Source organism: Cygnus atratus, chromosome 1 (genome assembly GCF_013377495.2).
Source record: "Cygnus atratus isolate AKBS03 ecotype Queensland, Australia chromosome 1, CAtr_DNAZoo_HiC_assembly, whole genome shotgun sequence".
Lineage (NCBI taxonomy): Eukaryota > Metazoa > Chordata > Aves > Anseriformes > Anatidae > Cygnus > Cygnus atratus.
Genome location: NC_066362.1, coordinates 141,790,297 through 141,808,272, shown reverse-complemented (window position 1 = coordinate 141,808,272; position 17,976 = coordinate 141,790,297).

The following is a 17,976-nucleotide window of genomic DNA, read 5'->3' as shown; positions in this document are numbered from 1 at the left end:
TTGAATAAGATATATTTTGTAGAAATAATAAAATTTGCAAGGTGCTTCTTATCTGTGAGTGATAGATCACGGAAATGAGGAAGATTATTCAAATGAATTAAAATAAAACATGTTTTTCTGGTTCTTTCTTTTACTTTGGAAACTTAACCAAACTAATTTGCAAAGAAAAAGGGAGATCTTTTTATTTTATGGCCTTTGTCATATTTCTACAGAGACAGTTACATACAAACCAGGAGAAAGTACAATACAGTTCCAGTAAAGAGATAGAAATATCTTTCACAAACCAAATCAGACATGTATTTACAGTTCTCACTACTCCTGCACCCTTTGAACATATTCTTGCTATTCATTCTTACATCTGGATTTTGACCCTTCTTTTGCATACATTTTTCCCGCCTCTGAAATATGCTGCTGTTGAGCCAGAAAATAAACACTCACCAAAATCTCAAATTAAGCTTTCCCCGAATGAATTGCGGAGGGACCTGATCCTGCACTCAAACAAGTCTGTAGAAGTTTTAATCACAGATCACACAAGCAAACGAGACAAGGGGCCTTATATTCATAATACCTGGGCAACCTCCAGAGCTGCAAAACTGAAACCTTTCTTGTAAGTGTTGTAATTCTAGAAATCTGCTAATAATAAAAATGGAATTTGGGAGATTTTTAGTTTGAACTCAGGCATTTCACTTAGGTCATGATCCCAAGCACTTCTTCAGCATGTTTTCCCCTTATGAATTATTAATACAGGGCCTGTAATGGGCTCACAAGTGACTCCGGAGTCCTTATTAGTAAATCATAGTCACCATATCAAACTGAAAAATTCACAGGATGTATAGTAAAAATAATATTTAATCTCTGCAGAATGTTTGTGAGAGAGAAAATATATAATAGCAAAACTAAGGGAATCTCTATTCCCTCTAAATGTTAATTTATATTTTACTAATTTGGATAAACCAAAGTTCCTGAATATTCCCTTTTTTTTTTCTTGTAGTCTTTGTTATTAAAAACTTTTTTTTTTCTGTTTATTTTCTAACAGATTACAGGTCACTTATTCATTCTCCATATAAAACAACATTGGTGCTTCTTTATTATTATTTTTAAATATACAACATCTTAAAAAAATATATAGGGCATACCTGTATGTTTGGTGTCTGTTTACATTTTCTGTAATGTAGTCATTAAGCACACAACGTAGACTTAAAGGATGTCAAAACTGACAACCACACTATGATTGATGATGCTGTGCTAGACTAATTCTTACCAGGTGTAGTGTGATGTGAATTCAAATGTAGCTCAGGGTTCTTACTTGTATTAGCAAACTTGTGCTTTGTCAAAGTTCTGTGACTTCTTAACCCACTAAATCCATCTTCTAATCCAAGTTTTTCTTTGCCTTATTGGTGTATACAATATTCTTCTTCCCCTCTCTCAATAAAGCAATCCTTATGTCTTCGTCTCTAGTCAGGGTTTCTTAAGACATCCAGTTCATGTAAATTCCAGAAAATACCAAGTCTGATGAGGTTATGTTAATTAAGTGTAAAATCTACATAAAGGCTTCCTAAGTGACTTGAGCTAGGGTAGGCAAAATTATGGAGGGTGAAATTCACTCCATCAGCATAAAGCATAAACAGGAGAGCTTTATGTGGATAAGGAGTAAAATCCATGATCTTCTACTAGAAAAGGGGCTATAGCACAGAGTTCTTTGGTCCCTACACACACTGTCTCCATTGTCACCTCTTGTCACTTGCTTTGAGGGGGGTACAGAGGGGAAAGTAGCATCAAGTTTTTACCTCATGTTAAAGATCAAGGATCATTGGAAAATAATGGGTACTTGCACTTTGAACATTAAACAGGTGTTTACGTGGTAGCTTGGAGGGCGGGAGGGGGGGGAGGGGGGCGACCTAAACTTTTAGGCTTGCTTGTTATTTTTTTTTTTCCTTTCTCTCTCACTCTCACCCTTCCCTTCCCATCATTCCCCCCGCCCCCCCGCCCCCCCCTTTTGACTTTGTCCTCACTGAGTACAGTGTCATCAGCTGGATTTTTGGCAAGCCATATGTCCAGTATGTTTGACAGCCACAAACAGTACTGGCCTGGGGGGGGGGGGGCAAAGGAGTTGCATTTATTTGTTTCCTGGCTGAATAATCTATCATGCTTGATTTTATTTATATTGTTTTTATTTATATTTTATTAACAAAAACAATCAACTTTCAAACAGAGCCTTAAGACGCTAGAAAACATGCATATTAACATTTAGAAGAGTTCAATCTACTTCAACACTCAAACTAAAACCCTAAGCAATATGTTCGATACATCATAGCTAACCACAACAAATGTTGCACTATTAATTTATGAAAGTAACTATTACCCCCCACCCCTACCTCCTCCTTTCCCCCACCAAACCCTTTTTCACTCAGGTCTAATTTTAAGTGAGTGCTTTCTCATGCAAATATCCATTGATTTGAACAAGATTTTGTAAGGGTAAAGACTGAGCAAAGACTTTGGGAAGTGATCTTAGAGGAAAACCCAGCCCCTTCTTTTAATGACACAGAGAGTCACTGTACAGGAAAGTTATTGTACTACTACTGCACAAAAGTGGTGGAAGAAGGGCCAGCATACGGGACAGTGACGTGTGGTGTATTGTTCTGCAAGGGACTGACAGGCAATGCTAGCAGAAAAGCCAGAGTGATAGGGAAGCACTGTTTTTGGGTCACCTAGATTATTCAGCTTATCTTCTCAATGATTACCCTGAAATAGCCTCCAAGACCTCTCTGTTGAAAACCACAGACAAAGTAGGGCAAGGGAATAGCAATAATTTTTAGTTCTGCTGGCAAATCATGTAGTTGCCTTATTTCCCAAAACACCACAGAAAATCATGGTTTCATTTTTTTCAAAGTCCTACAAACAAGCATTGAAGGTGGGAGAATAATTTAATCCAAAAAAAAAAAAAAAAGTTTCTTAAATTTAGATGATTTTAAGTCTTGACTGTGTAGAATTCAAAATATTTAAGAGGCCAGAGGATGTCATAGTGACCCCTGCAGGCAATATAGTAACCTGCAGGAAGAACTTGGGAAATTAACATTTTAACATATTAAATTATAATTTAACATTATACCATTATACACCTTTCTCTCTCTCTCTCTCTCTCTCCCTCTCTCTCTTTTTTTTTTTTTCCCTGTGGCAGTTTGGGAACTTGCAGGTGAACTTTGGTGAGTTGGTATAGAAATTTTGATGGAAGAGGAACAGGGAAACAGGGACTGAAATTCATTAGATCTGAGCTTAGCATCTTTATTTGCTGATACAGTCTGTGTCCTCAAAACATGTTCCAGGTTTTTATAGTAGTGTAATAGATGTAAGGAGTAATCCCTAAATTTGTAGTTTGGAAAACAGATCTTGCCCACAAACAAGAGATGTCTTACTTTTCTGAATACTTCTTTTAAAATAAACACAGGTCTTTCTGAATCATTACAGTTGTGAATGGCAATTCGAACTTCATGTACAGTTTGAAAACTAGGGGTAAAACAATAGAAAGATTGCAGTATTACCCACTTTATAGCAAACATATCAAAGTACACTGAGTGCATAGGTTACTTATTTGATATTTGCAGTTAGTTTATTTGACTCATTTAAAGCATTGTTGTATTAAAATAGTTGACCAAAGAACTGCTAATGTTACTATTTTCATCTATTTGAGATGAGATGGCATCCATCTATCTACCTGGCACATGACTGAATGGGGAAAAGTTCCTTCTTAATCATGAGCAACCTCACAACTGGCTGGAGCTCAGCCAATTCTTCTTACTAGTTTTCACAGATCACTAAGTGCCTTTTTCTTTGTTCCACTCACTCTTCACCTGTTTGTTCACTGGTTTCTTCCTGCTGGAGTCCTCGGTTTGCATTGTTTTTTGGCTTATTCACTCCGTGGGCTGCAAAATTTTATCCACACTATGAGCCGGTGTTAGTGGTGGAAATCTGCTTTAAGCAGATTTTCTAGGAGGCTTGGCTAGGTAGGATTATGTAGTAATATTTATAATTATTTGTTGCATCTGTATTTCAGCCTTAACTTAATATTAAGTGCTGATCTGCTTTATGGCCATTGTTTTGGCAGCTGTAGAGAGCATGTCCTGACAGATTTGTGAAGGGATGAACTACTTAGTTATTGCTTCCCCTAGTTCTGTTGTTACAGCTAATAAAAATGCAGTGTTTGCTTTAACAGACTATCTATCTTGCTCACTGCTTTCTTTCTGAACCAGTAGGATATCTCACTGATCAGAAATTGACTTAGCAAAACAGAAATTAAGGCAGAAGAAATATGGAAGGTCTGTTCTAGTGTGTTCTTACTTGCAAGTCATACAAGGTGTTTGCAGCAGCTTTCGTCACACTGTCCATATCTGCATGTCATGTTACCCAGATGTGTTTCAGACTCATGGTCAAGTTAATTTTTTTTTTTAACCAGCTACCAGCTGAACCATGATAACATCATCCTTGAAACATAACGAGAATGTGAAGTAAAGAAACTTAAAGTAACCCTGCTTTACTTTGTGATCCTCTAAGACAAGACACATTTCCTCTCCTTTGTTGAAGGTTGAGAAAGCTCACAAAATTACTGTGTTTAGGAAAACACACAGTAGCTCTTTTTGCCATGTAGTAGCTTTATTAAATGTCTGATGCCTTAATTGTATTTTGTAGCATACGTTTCTCTTGAATTTATATTATGATTTAATCTTTCTCTGTAAATAAATATGGCACATTTTTGTTCATCTCCATTTCCACAGTAAGAAAAAAGGAAGAGTCAAGCAGTCACAGAACTTCTCCTACCCACAATAATGACATAGGTGGAAGAAAGGTTGGATGCAGCAGAAAGGACAAGAATGGCTTTCAGCTGAGAGCACTGACAAGGAATTACCTCTGAACGTAATACGTTGCTGGCCAACAAAGAACAACCTATAGCTGTGAAAGCCATTGTGGACCTAAAATGCTAGCAGTGGTCAAAGCAAATTAAGACTTATTAAAGGACCCTTATGTATCGTTTTACCACAGCAGGATTACACTGCCAGCTCTGCAAAGGAAGATTTAGTCCGGTAATTCTCATTAAGGGGCAAACCTCTCTGACTTCTGCTGGTGCTTTGCCTGATTGAGTACTGGAGAGCCAGGTCCTAAGGTTGGCCCAGATGAGTTCTAACCTTTCTGCCTTTATGCAAGCAAAAGCTTCATTTATCAGCTCCAGCTCATGCAGAGGAGTCTTACTAGGCACTGTAATCCTAAGGGGAAACATTTCATTGCAATGCACAGCAATTTGCATTCTTTCTCAAAATTCTGCTACTCCATTATCCATTTTTCTCTTGATTAAAAGAGATCAAGAAGTGCACACTCACATATTACACATGCAGGCTTTCCATACTGGAGGCCTGGAATCCACGTTCAAATTCAAACTGGAGGAGATCTGGCAACTTCCAGCTTTTGATGGATTTATGCTGTTCTAATAATAGTCACAATTTATGGATAATTATCAAGGAGGGAAGTTACAGTGTTGGGGTTTTGTTGCTGTTGTTGTTGGGTTTCTAAGACATTGAAGTGCTTTCAGAAGTATCCAATGTCAAAGAGTTCTTAAACATTGTAAGCCCTCTGTACTTGTGCAAATTCTTTTAATTTTACCCACTGCAGGTCAACCTATGGCACTAGTTACTTCCAGGAGCAGATGGAACTGGAGCCACACTAATATAAGGGAAAATTCAGAAAGTAGACATGAATTTCTCCAAATGTTTTGAGGTTTAGGCCATTAGACTATGGTTTAGATTACATGGTCTGTCCCAACACCTTCCCTCCAGGAATGTTTTGGGAAAATAACCAGGGCTGTAATTACAAAAGATATTTTTATGATCTATGCAACAGTGTGAACAATCTTTGGGTCCACCCCACCAATAAGAACTAACAAGATCATAGCACATGTAACGAGTCAATCCTGGCCCCACCACTGACCTTTTTCATGAATTTGGATTTGACCGTACCTCGGTGCCCCATGAATAAAATGTGGATAATGGCATTTCTTTGCCTAAAAGGAAACAGGTTGTTCTGTGGTACTCTATAGAGTAAATGGTAGTCAAGTACTTCATCAAGGGGACTAGGAAAGGTTGATTGTGCAGTATAAAACTGTTCTAAATATGCAAAATAAAAAAAAATATATTTTTGTTTAAGAAGCTGAATGTCTCAGCTTTTAAGGTAAACAAACAACCTGGTGCTCCCAACATTGGCTGTTTCATAGATTAGTTGTCTCTGAAGATTTTATTTTGGCTAAAAGTTGTCTTCTTCGTCAGTGATGTTTGTCTTCCTCTCCAAACACTAACATACTCATTTTGGCCTTGGGGACTTTGAATTGAAACTTTTATACAAACACACACATTGGGGGAAAAAAAATAAAATCTTAAATTAATTTGACATCTTTTGTTGTTGTCCTCTACTTTTCAAGCAATGAGGAGAAGAAAAAAAAAATGTTTTGAGATACTCTAATGAGGTACACAAGTCAATGATACCCATCAAGCCAAGGATAATATATGAATTTTTCTGGAGAGATTCTGATTTCACACTAGTAGCCTGACCTGTTCAGATGGACTATTAAATAAGGGGCTTTTGTACTTTGTGATCTGGTTGTTGCTGTTTACTTGTGGGTTCTTTTGTTTCTTTGATTGGTAGATTTTGTTTTTGTTTCTTGCTGCTGCCATCTCAAGAAAACCAGGAAGCCCTTTTCATCCAAAATTAGTTATGCAGTCAAGATAGTATTTGTAAGAGCTGTGATATATTTTTAAGGACAACATCCAAGTAGAATACCAAAGTAAATTTATTAAGTAGCTATTCATTATGTTATTGGAGAAATGAGAACCACCCTTGCCTGTTCAGGTATTTCAGTTAAATCTTTCCAAAGATCATTATTATAGTCAATCCTTTAATTTATGAATAGAAAGTAATAGTGCACGGTATATAGTAGAGCTAGAAAGAGGTAAAAGGATTTAGGACTGCACAAGAACCTAATTTTTCAAGAACCAAGAAACATCAAAAGAAGCCACAGGCATACCAGCTCTTTGTAGCTGAGGAACAGTTGCTGAGTGTTGAAACTCATATCCCCTTCCTTTTGTCTGTATAAAGAACAACGTGCTGCTACAGAGCCCACTGAACAGTCTATTCAGTGGACTTATGCTATCAGTTGCTGTGTCCTTACTCCTCTCCCTCCTGGGCAAATAGAATTTTCCCTCAAATGTGATACTTCCTAAAATTGCAGGAGTAGGAGATACACAATTATAAAACTCAGGCAATTTCTTCCCAAATCCACAATGCTGTTTTGCACTATGTGCTGCATGACTGTCAGTCAAAGCAGAAACAATTACTTCCAGCTGCACCTTCTACTTTAGTTGCAGGTCAGCAGGCTTGATTCATGGTAAATTTGTCACCTTAAAGTCAATTGCAAAGTTTAATATAAACTACATCCACCCGTAGCATAAACAAGCTGGAAATGATAAGCAGTTTGTGGTATCTTACTGAACAACAAATATTAAGAAATAAATATTTTCTTGGAATGTTAGTGGAATACATGATCTATGTTTTCAATCCTAATTTCAGCTTCTGATGAGATGAATCAAATATTCACATCCCAGCTGCTTCTGAATGTTCTAAGTGGAATTTCTTGGAGCAGCATGAGCAGGTGGTGTTCCCACACAGCTCCAAATAAAGTTTATACGTGCTGGGGATGCTGGCTGCCTTATATATAAACACGGATTCAGATAACTAGTTTTCCTTTAATGCATATTTTTGGTCATTTTGGCATGAGGCTGAGAGTTTTTCCCAAGGACAAAGCCACAGGTATAGAGATATTGCCTGGAGCACTACTTTCTTCCAAGCCCAACGACACAGTTTTCTGTGTCTGAGCCATAGCCCACATAAATTGCATGCATGCTAAAGAATGGATTGTTTCATGCCTTTTGACAGTGCTTTTTGTACTGTGGTGCCAAGAGTGGTGTATACAGTGCAGTCCAGGAAGCTATGCAAGGTGTCTGAGGCTACCAGGCCTTTTGGCATACACCGGAAAAGCATGCCCAGTGTGGCTGAGGAGGGGTAGGCCAGATTAGTCACAGCTCAAACCTGGCTTCTGTATAAAGGCAAAATGCTGATGTGCACTAGCTTGTAGTCCAGTCCCATGTGTCCCTAGCTGAAAATTATTTTGTCTGCTCTTTATTAGAGTCCAAGTTAAAACTGGATGACATGCAGAGCAGAGAATAGAGACACATTGAAGAGACACATCCAACAGAAGTATTCATGAAGCCTTTACTTTTAGAAGGGTAACCCAATCTTTGTCCTTCCTAAGCTCCTCTTTGAGAACCCAATCCCCTGTACATACAGATTCATAGCTAGCTGAATACCTGTTCTGAACCACACCTTAGAGGACTCTGTCATTTCTGGCTGTAGAGGGAATTTATGCAGCTCAGCTTCGCTAGGCTCGAGTTAGCTCTTGTGACTATCCAGTCCTATGTGCTCCATTTTGACTTGGATTTACTTTTTTTTTTTTTTTTTTTTTTATCCAACTCAGCAGCGGAGCACAGATTTTTCATCCTGTGTTATAGGAAATTTTGGTTCTCTCAAGTCTGTTATTTCAAGACTGTTTAAGACTCCACCAGATGGCTATCATCCTATGCTCACGGCAACACCCAAAAGAGCACAAAAGGACAAGAGAAAGCTAACTATTGCTGCTTATAGCTTACCGAAATCAGAGCATTTCTCTGTGCTGAGGACCCAGAGTGAAGCAGCAGGAAAAGCTTCACTTTGTGCTAGAAGACTCAGACTAGAGGAATTTTGTTCTGGCCAGTTGTATCATCATCCATTCCATCTGCTTTATGAAAGTGATGTAAAAAAGTTTAACTGAATCAAAAACGTGGCTTCTAATCAACGGTGTGAAATATCTACCTAAAGTAATGTATCTTTTAACGTGTCAAGTTGCTTCACATACCACATGGATAAAGTATCATTGCTAGTATCAACACTTGATTCCTGACTTTAACTACAAAGATGCTGGACTGCTAGAGCCCAAAGCAAGAGTTTCTTCTCCAGAAGTCTTTTGTTCTGCCTTTTGAGTATGTTTTCATATGCTACTATTTTGCAGTGGGCCTAAGAGATTCACGACACAAAGAAACAGAGCCAAATATTTGCTCTGAATGATTACAACTACGTTGTCTCATCACGGGGTGCCTAATCTATTGTGCATTCCTTGCTCATCAACACTGAAAATATTTCAGGGAACACAAAATAGGCTATTCTGATAACATTGAAGCCAAAAAAAAAAAAAAGTTTATATGCTCAAATTAGTTTCTACCCTATATTTCTTTGCTGAAATAGTAAGACATTTTTCACATTTTGTTTTACTGCCATAGTTTCTAGTAGCCTTTGAGATAGATTTCACTGTGCTAAACTTTCTTAGATGGAATCTGTTGAAAGATCTCTAACATTGCCAAAACACAAGTAATGACTGTGTATATTACCTCTGTAGATTTGAGCCAATCTAAGACAGTTGAAAATATGATCATCAATGTGGGTAACCTTAAAGGAAGAAATGATTAGTAATAAATTCAGAAATGTTTGAAAACAATAAACCTCTGAGAAAGATGAAGTATACATAAAGATTAAAACAGGACAGAAGAACTCTATATTCTAGAAACATGTAATTAGTATGAGTATGTAAAAACTTTAATGTTCAAAATCCAAAATATATATTTGAGTCCTCAGAGTGAGCATCTGAACTACTTAGGAGAAACACAAGAGACCTTTCTACTGTTTTGCTCCTCGGCTACGTTATAGACTCCTTAAAGTTTTCCTAATTCTCATAGAAGGACAGGAAAAAAAAAAAAAAAAAGTAATTAACAACAGGGTAATTAGATAGAAGAGCATATAAATACATGTATTTTATACCTACTTTGTTGTGTGTGTACATGTATCTGTCTTTTCACACATCTTTCCCAGAGGGCACTCATAAGCTCAAATGTATTGGAAAAACATTCCACCAAAACAACAGAATCACTTTCTTAAAAGTAAGAGTTAGTGGGACCTGACTGTAAAACTGTCTTTTTTCTCCAGTGAGAGGTAACATCTTTCAAGAGTGGATATCAATAGATGCTTGCTTGCCCTGTTTTTTTCAGAAGTCTTTGAACCATTTAAAGGTTAGTTTTGTATCTCCTGATCTACATGCTTGAGCCAAGGTTTTATCTATGGCATATCACTTGATGACTGCCGTTTGAGGATACAACCAATATGACAAAATGAGCTTTCTACATAGAAAATTCTAGCTACTACATTTGTATATGAAATTTATTCTAAGACCTAATCAAATTCTATCAGACTGTTCCTCAGGAGTCAATAATTGCAATAAGAGTATCTGTTGCAACCTTTAGTCCTTTATTTCCCAGGACAAAAGGGGACTTGAGTTTTTTCCTTTGTTCTGCGTAAAACAATTAAATGTGATGTTTATATATTTTTATGTTTGTAACCTCTCTAACTAGAGGAATTGAAAAAACTGGTGGGATTGTCTTTATTGACTATGCACTAAATATCAAGACCAACTGGAACAGATACCCTGAGGCAACCACACCAAATCACATCAAAAATATGAATATGCTTGTAATATAGAATAAAAACAAACAACAAAAATCAACAACAATAATAAAACACCTATTCAAGATATTCAAGACAAACAGAAGTGTCACAGAAATAATCAAATTCTTATCTGATGATTCTAGAAGAAAGAGTTACTGATGAAAAAAAATGGTTTTGGCCAAGGACATAAGACAATGTTAAATTCATAATCCGCTGTGTTTTGTGTTTTGCTAGTAACAGAGCAATTAAACATGATCATAAAGGTCTAGTCTTTTTTTTTTTTTTTTTTTTTTTTCATTCTGAAACTAGAAATATTTTCTTTCGCTGGTGTCTAGAAGATCCAAAACACCTCTCTGCAGTCAGCATTCAGGAGACACACAACATATGGTTGTAGAAAACTGGCAACTGAACAGTTTTGCATTCTCCAAGTAGGCACTCATTGAAGACGCTCAGAGGACTATCAACACAGCAAATACTCTTTCCTGCTGATGCACTTTTTTACTGTAGTGACCTAGATAATCTAGGCATTAAAGTAACATTAAAGAAGATATTTTAGTAACATACCTTATTTATTCAAAATCAAGTGTTCAGTATGCTTTGTTTCAATTACTGCATATAATAGGAAAACTGAAGAAGAGGCATAAAGAAGAGGCTTTTTTCTTTTAATAATTGCTATATATTCTATTCCTACGACACTGTGCATTTTTGCATCTTTTCCTTCATTTCAGTCTTGTAGCGAGGTCATTCTAGAAGCTAATTTGATACTACAATCTTCAGGGGAAAAAAAAGAAAAGTATATATATATATATATTATTTCTAGCTTCATAAATTGAATTTTCCCCTACATAATTTTTCCAACAAAATATTTTTACGGAAAATTTAATAAATATATAAATTAATTAATTAATGAGAGCATTAACCATATCTGTTAATGTCTGAATTTACCAGTTCCTGTCTGCCTCTTTTTCTCAATAAACAATGATAAGTAGAAGAAATTAATTCTTCTTACTCCTTCCCATTACCTCTGTTCTGAGTTTGATACCTACATCGTTTCAAGTTATAACCCTGCACTACTGGACTAGAGTCCATATAACCTCTTTATTTGTGACTGTATTTCAATAAAATGTCATGAATACATCATAAAACCAGGTGGAAATATGAGAAATACTTACTGTGGACTTTCTACCAGTGTCCTAGGCTTAAGGATGAGCAGTCATCCAGCCAAGAATATGACCAAATGAAAATCGGACTAGTCTTTCACTGGAATAGTGAGCGGACAAATTATTCAAGATTCTATCATCCTGTATCTACTGCTTTTTTAGAAAATGGTTTGTAACAGAGGTCCAATGGAATAGGACTGAGAGAAAACTAATGAGGAAAAATAGTCTGTTTCTATAGATTCAAGGTCTTCAAAAAAAAAGAGGCTGTCCTCAGCCCTCCAGCAGAGACACTGAGAAGTGAGCCTAGAGATAGCCTCTCTATGCATCTTCAAGGAAAAAGCGTTGGTGACCAATTAACTGCCTTTCAGTTGAGAGATCCATGAACAACACACTGGGAATATCTCTGAAGACATTACTAAAGCCCTGAAATATCTTACATACACAATCAATCACTTCTGCTGTGGAATTGTGTGAAGTAGCATAAGATAGGAAGTTTGGTATGCTCCTATGGTTAGTCTGACCTTTATGATATGTGCACCTAAAAAGAAGGGATGGAGATACAGTTTCAGCAGAACTAATTGTCAGGTCTTTACAGTGAGATACTAATTAAGGCTAAGATCTTAAGGAATAGGCCTCCTGGCTCCCTTCCATCACAATATATATTGTGATTTTTATCTTAAATCAAAACATCATTATTCATAGTGTAAAGAAATAGATAGATTAGTTTAATTAAATATATATACATTTATAAATATAGAGTAATTTAAATATATATACCTATTAGGTAAAAACATTGGATATTTTAAAAACAATATTAACATTGAAATATAATCTATGTGTTTTATGAAAAAATATGGGGAAGTGAAACTTTTTTATACAGGTGATAAACAAGGTATACATTAATATCAGGCCCGTACTATCAATTCAGACTGGTGTTTCATTTTGATTTCAGTTCAGACCTGAAAACATAGGCTTCCTTCTATTGTAGAGACAGAATTATTTCAAACATAAGGGACTATGTGTGAATCAAGACTCTTGTGCTCTGATATCATTTAGAGCTATTGATCATTTACATGAATGTGTATGTGAACACTTCAACAGTTCCAGATTTCATTCCTCTCTCAGCAGTTACACTAATCAATAAGTAAGTAGCTGGGAAAAAAAAAAATCAAATCATTTTGCTCAATGCATGTGTATCCAAATGTGAAGATCTCTGTGTCTGACCCTTGCAGGTCCCCAGGATGTCCCAGGACAGTTAAGGCTATAGTGCAGGTTTCCTGAGTGACTTTAAATGTTCATTCCTCAACTTGGACTGGAAGCACTTGGGAAGCCAACTGGTCAGAGCTGAGACACCCTTGCTGATTTATCCTGTCATCTTGCCTCTTCACAGCTTTATTCAACGTGGGCATTACTCAATTTTCAGTAGCCCAAACTGCAAACTGGTCTGAAACAATCTGGAAATAGAACTGACTTGATCAAACCTGAATGTTTGGCAAATCTAAAGTAACCTGGCAGTTATATCGGTGGTGCAGTAGTAAGCAGAAAATATAGCCTCCAAAAGATGGGACAAAACAATCCTTAGGAGATGTGCTACTTGCTTTTAAAGATTTGCTAAATATAACAAATGTTTTAATCTTCTGCATGTTAGAGTGAAATCTGAGACAGTCTAAATCCCACAGAAAGCATGGCTTCATCCTTCCCATTTGGAGTGCTAAAAAAGTGAATAGATATGACTGCTTATTTAGAAGTATTGCAGTTGTATTGGAACAACTGATAAAAAAACACGCTATCCCACGCTCCCACTTTTCCCACTATTTGCCAATTCGTAATTACAGTATGTAAATACACAGCAGAATGGGTCTTTGGTTAATCAAATTGATTTAATTGCTGAATCCCCACAGATGAATGCGAACAGAGTCTTCTCTTTTCTCATTTTTGTTGGCAAAACATAGCCACACAAATGATAAAAATTCCACCAGAAATGGGAATGGGATTTTAATAACTCTCTTACTGGAGCACTGCTAGAACACCTGTAGTCAGATTCAAAGGACTTTAACAAGGCAATTCCTCATAATGTTAGAGCTGTAAATTATGGCATACCCCAGAGAAACTGAATTAATTAGAGTTTTGTGGATCTTCAATGTGTATATGTCTATTTTTTATGGAAATCTGGCATTGTTTTCAATTTTTTAATTGTGTTATTAAAAGGGCAGATATAGTAACATAACAAAAATGTTGCAAAGAGTTCACCAGATATACTCATTAGTTTATAGTAGGAATATAAAATTCTTATAATATTTATGAGCAGTATTGTTAATATCACATTTAGCACTAATCATTAGAACCATGAGATTATCCTGATTGCTTTTGGCAGGTGAGTGAATCATATAATCTAAAGAAAGCAAGCCTGAAGATGTCCTTGACAAAATATCAGTTTGTTAAAATTTGACAGCTTCATGAGCATAACTTTCAGAGTTTGGTACCTGTATTGGACACATTCATGCCCAGGACACGAATAAGGAACTTGTCAGTTCCTTAGACCAGGTCAAAACTTTTCCTAGATCGAATCACTTTATTAAGGCAGGACACATTCCTGTGCTATCTGTTGTGAATCCTGGTTTCTGTATGAAGACTTGAGTGTGCACTCTTACAGAGGTGCCAACCTGAAGCATTTGTGTACCAGAATGACAGAGCATGCCTTGCTACACATCAGATGTTAAGCCTCAGATCAGCATCTGCTGGTGATATTTGGGATAAGATCAAATAAAGCTATTTGTTTAAGATACTTTGTCTGCAGGGGCGCAGATGTATATGAAAATCCACTTTACCTTGTAAAGGTATTGTGTCTTAAGTCCCCAGACTCACTCATGAAACTTGTTCTGAGTCTTTCCAAATCCTAGACAAATGTCGTGACCACTTTTGAACATTGTACAAAGGGAATAGTAATGGTAATGGTAATGGTAATGGTACTGGTACTGATACTGGTAATGGTAATAGTAATAGTAACAGTAATAGTAATAGCAATAGCAACAGTAATAGCAACAGTAACAAACAAACGAACAAACAAAACCTTCAACTGCCCTTTGAACAAAGCCAGTTGTTACTGCATATTAGGTCCCACTCCAGAGGCATTCTGAGAGGGCCTGTAAGAATTCACAGAATCACAGAATTGTAGGGGTTGGAAGGGACCTCGAGATCATCGGGTCCAACCTCCCTGCCAAAGCAGGAGTTACCACTTCATAGGATATTGAAGGAATATCTCATCTTGACCAGGTGATTTTGGCAGGATTTTCTGCGTGCTAATTTAATAAATAATTTAAAAAAAAAAAAAAAAAAAAAAAAAAAAAAAAAAGAAGGGTTTATAAACATTAAGGCTAGGAAGTCTGATCATATAAAAATTAGAGGTCTGTTTCAGTTCCACATTCAGATACCAGCATTTAGGTCTCTACAAGTATTTGTATGCATGTGAGATAAGAGCCTGAACTCTAACCATAGTCATTCAAGTTGGTAAGTGAAGGACATGGAAGTACTAGAATAAGTCCAGAAGAGGGTCACAAAGATGATCAAGGGGCTGGAGCACCTCTCCTACAATGACAGGCTGAGGGAGTCGGGGTTGTTCAGCGTGGAGAAGAGAAGGCACTAGGGAGACCTTATAGCGGACTTCCAGTGCATAACAAGGGGCTAAGTAACAGCTGGGGGGGGACTCTTTGTCAGGGAGTAATGTGTTTAAACTAAAAGAGGGTAGATTTAGATTAGATATAAGAAGGACTTTACTATGAGGGTGGTGAGGCACTGGAAGAGGATGCCCCGAGAAGTTGTGGATGCCCCATCCCTGAAGGTGTTCAAAGCCAGGTTGCTTTGAGCAATCTGGTCTAGTGGGAGGTGTCCCTGCCTGTGTACAGGGAGTTGGAATTAGATGATCTTTAAGGTCGCTTCCAACCCAAGCCATTCTATGATTCTATGATTCTATGATTCTGTGAAGATCTTATCAACATGGTCAGCTTAGTCTACAGAGTGCTTTGGTTTACCAAATGCTGGTGTTTCTTTTACTCAGCTGAACTCAGTGAACTCAGCTCTGCTGACTAACATATTGATTTAATTGCCCAAACATATGCAACTGAGATTTCTTGAAAACCTACCTGGACAATTGTTATTGGTTCAGGAGACCACAAGTCCTGTGCCATATCTACCAAGCCTGTACAGTTATCTTAGATACTCTAAGTTATCTAAACATCATTAGATGTCTATGGTTAGACATCAGAGTTGAGCCCTGAGCTTCTCTAAAGGGACTTAGACATAAGCTTGCTCATAGACATTTGCTTTCAGGTAAATTAAGCTAGATGCCTGAAACTGAAGGTGAAATCTATCTATGAAACTCAATGGTTAGTTACCAGCTGAGCCAGTGTTGAAAAACCAATTTTCAAGTTAGGCAATGATAAATCCTATTTTGAGGCATGTATGCTGTTATGCAGCTCAGTCTCTAAATGCCTGGAGAAAGATCAATCAGTTCTAGACTACCTGAGCCTAGGAACAGATTTACAAAGGTCATTCATATTTCACAAATAACACCACTGCTAACTTTTGATTTCAGCAATTCATGAGAATACTGATTTAAATGCGTACTATACGTTTCTTTAAGACTCAGGATAAAACTGCTGCAAGATTTCAATTCTAAACAAAATAAAATTCTTTACATTGCTTTTGCATTTGCTTTGTGTGATAACTACAATAACTACCTTTTCAGCGTATTACTAAACTCAATTAGAAATTCTCACTTGGCAACTATGTGCTGCAGTATTTTGCTGAGACTAATGAACGAAGTTTCATAAAATCAGCTTGTGACCATGTGATGACTATTAAAACTTATAAAATCCTTACCAATTATCATGAAGAAATCAGCATACAATGGCAGTGTTATAGGGTGCATCATGAGCCAAAGTAATTCTAGCTCATCAGAGCTTCGCCTGTTCATGCTGAAGCACAGACCCAGTTTTAAGCAAACAGATGGAAATACAAACTTCTAATATTCCTACTACAGTTTGTACAACAAACATGTTTAGAAAAGAGGAATTACATTGACCTTGAAATACTATTGCACTGTACCCTGCACTCAAATTTCTTCCTTTCACAACCCCCTTTTCTATCATTTTCTTTCTTTTCTTTTATATCAAAGCAAGTTTCTCATGTGTCTTTTTTAAACTATAATCAAATAACTGTCACATACTGTTAAGTCAGTTTTATTCCAGGTAAATTAGCATTTTTTAGAAGGCTTTCATACCTTTCTTCTCTTTCACCTTACTAATAACACTGTTTACTATTATCTGTTGTCATCCTGGATGCTAATCCTTTTCTTCAGTGTTTTCTGCCCTTACAGTTGGTGTCTCTTCTGGCAATAACTAGACTTAGCCCCTCATAATTATCCTCCTCTTTTTTTTTTTTTTTTTTCCTAGAAAACTAAGAGTGTTGTAACCATGCTGGGGACTGTTTCACAATTTTCCAATGCTGCTCAGAGATGCTGAGAAATAAATGCCTGACATAGAGAAGAGCAGACATGCCCCATGACATCTGACCTCCATGTGTTGTACTTTATCAGCAGTCACAAGTTTTCTTAACACTCATATCTTTTCGTGACTGGTTTCTTACTAATCTCCAAATGTTATGTTTGTTCATTTGCTTGTTTGTTTTCTGCCTTATTCCCTTCATATATACCTTCCCTTATTGCCTGCTTTGTCTGTTGTTGCAGACAGCAGAACAAGGATCCTTCTTTGTTTAGGTATCTAGTTGTAGACATCCACATGTGAGCTATTCACATTAGGCTCCTCTTAAAGAAAAGATGTCCTTTTTTAACTTGTGTTTCATCTCACTCTCACATAGTCCTCTGAAATGTTCTGATGAATTGCACCCTAAAACTACATATTGGTCTCCAAAGCAGCTTATTTTAAACAACATGTATTTACTCTTCAGATGTCTACATCTGTACTGGAATCTGATCATAAAATGAAAATAAAAAATATCAGATAAATCATGTAATCTTTGATAATAAATTTAGTTCAATGGAGTCCTGATTTTGCATGCAAGTGGACGCCATGACAAAACTAATAAACAACAGCAGTAATTTTTGTGTGTATTCCTTTATACTTTTTTTTTCCATTCTGCCACAAAATGCCTATAACTTAACTGTTATTTAGTGTTA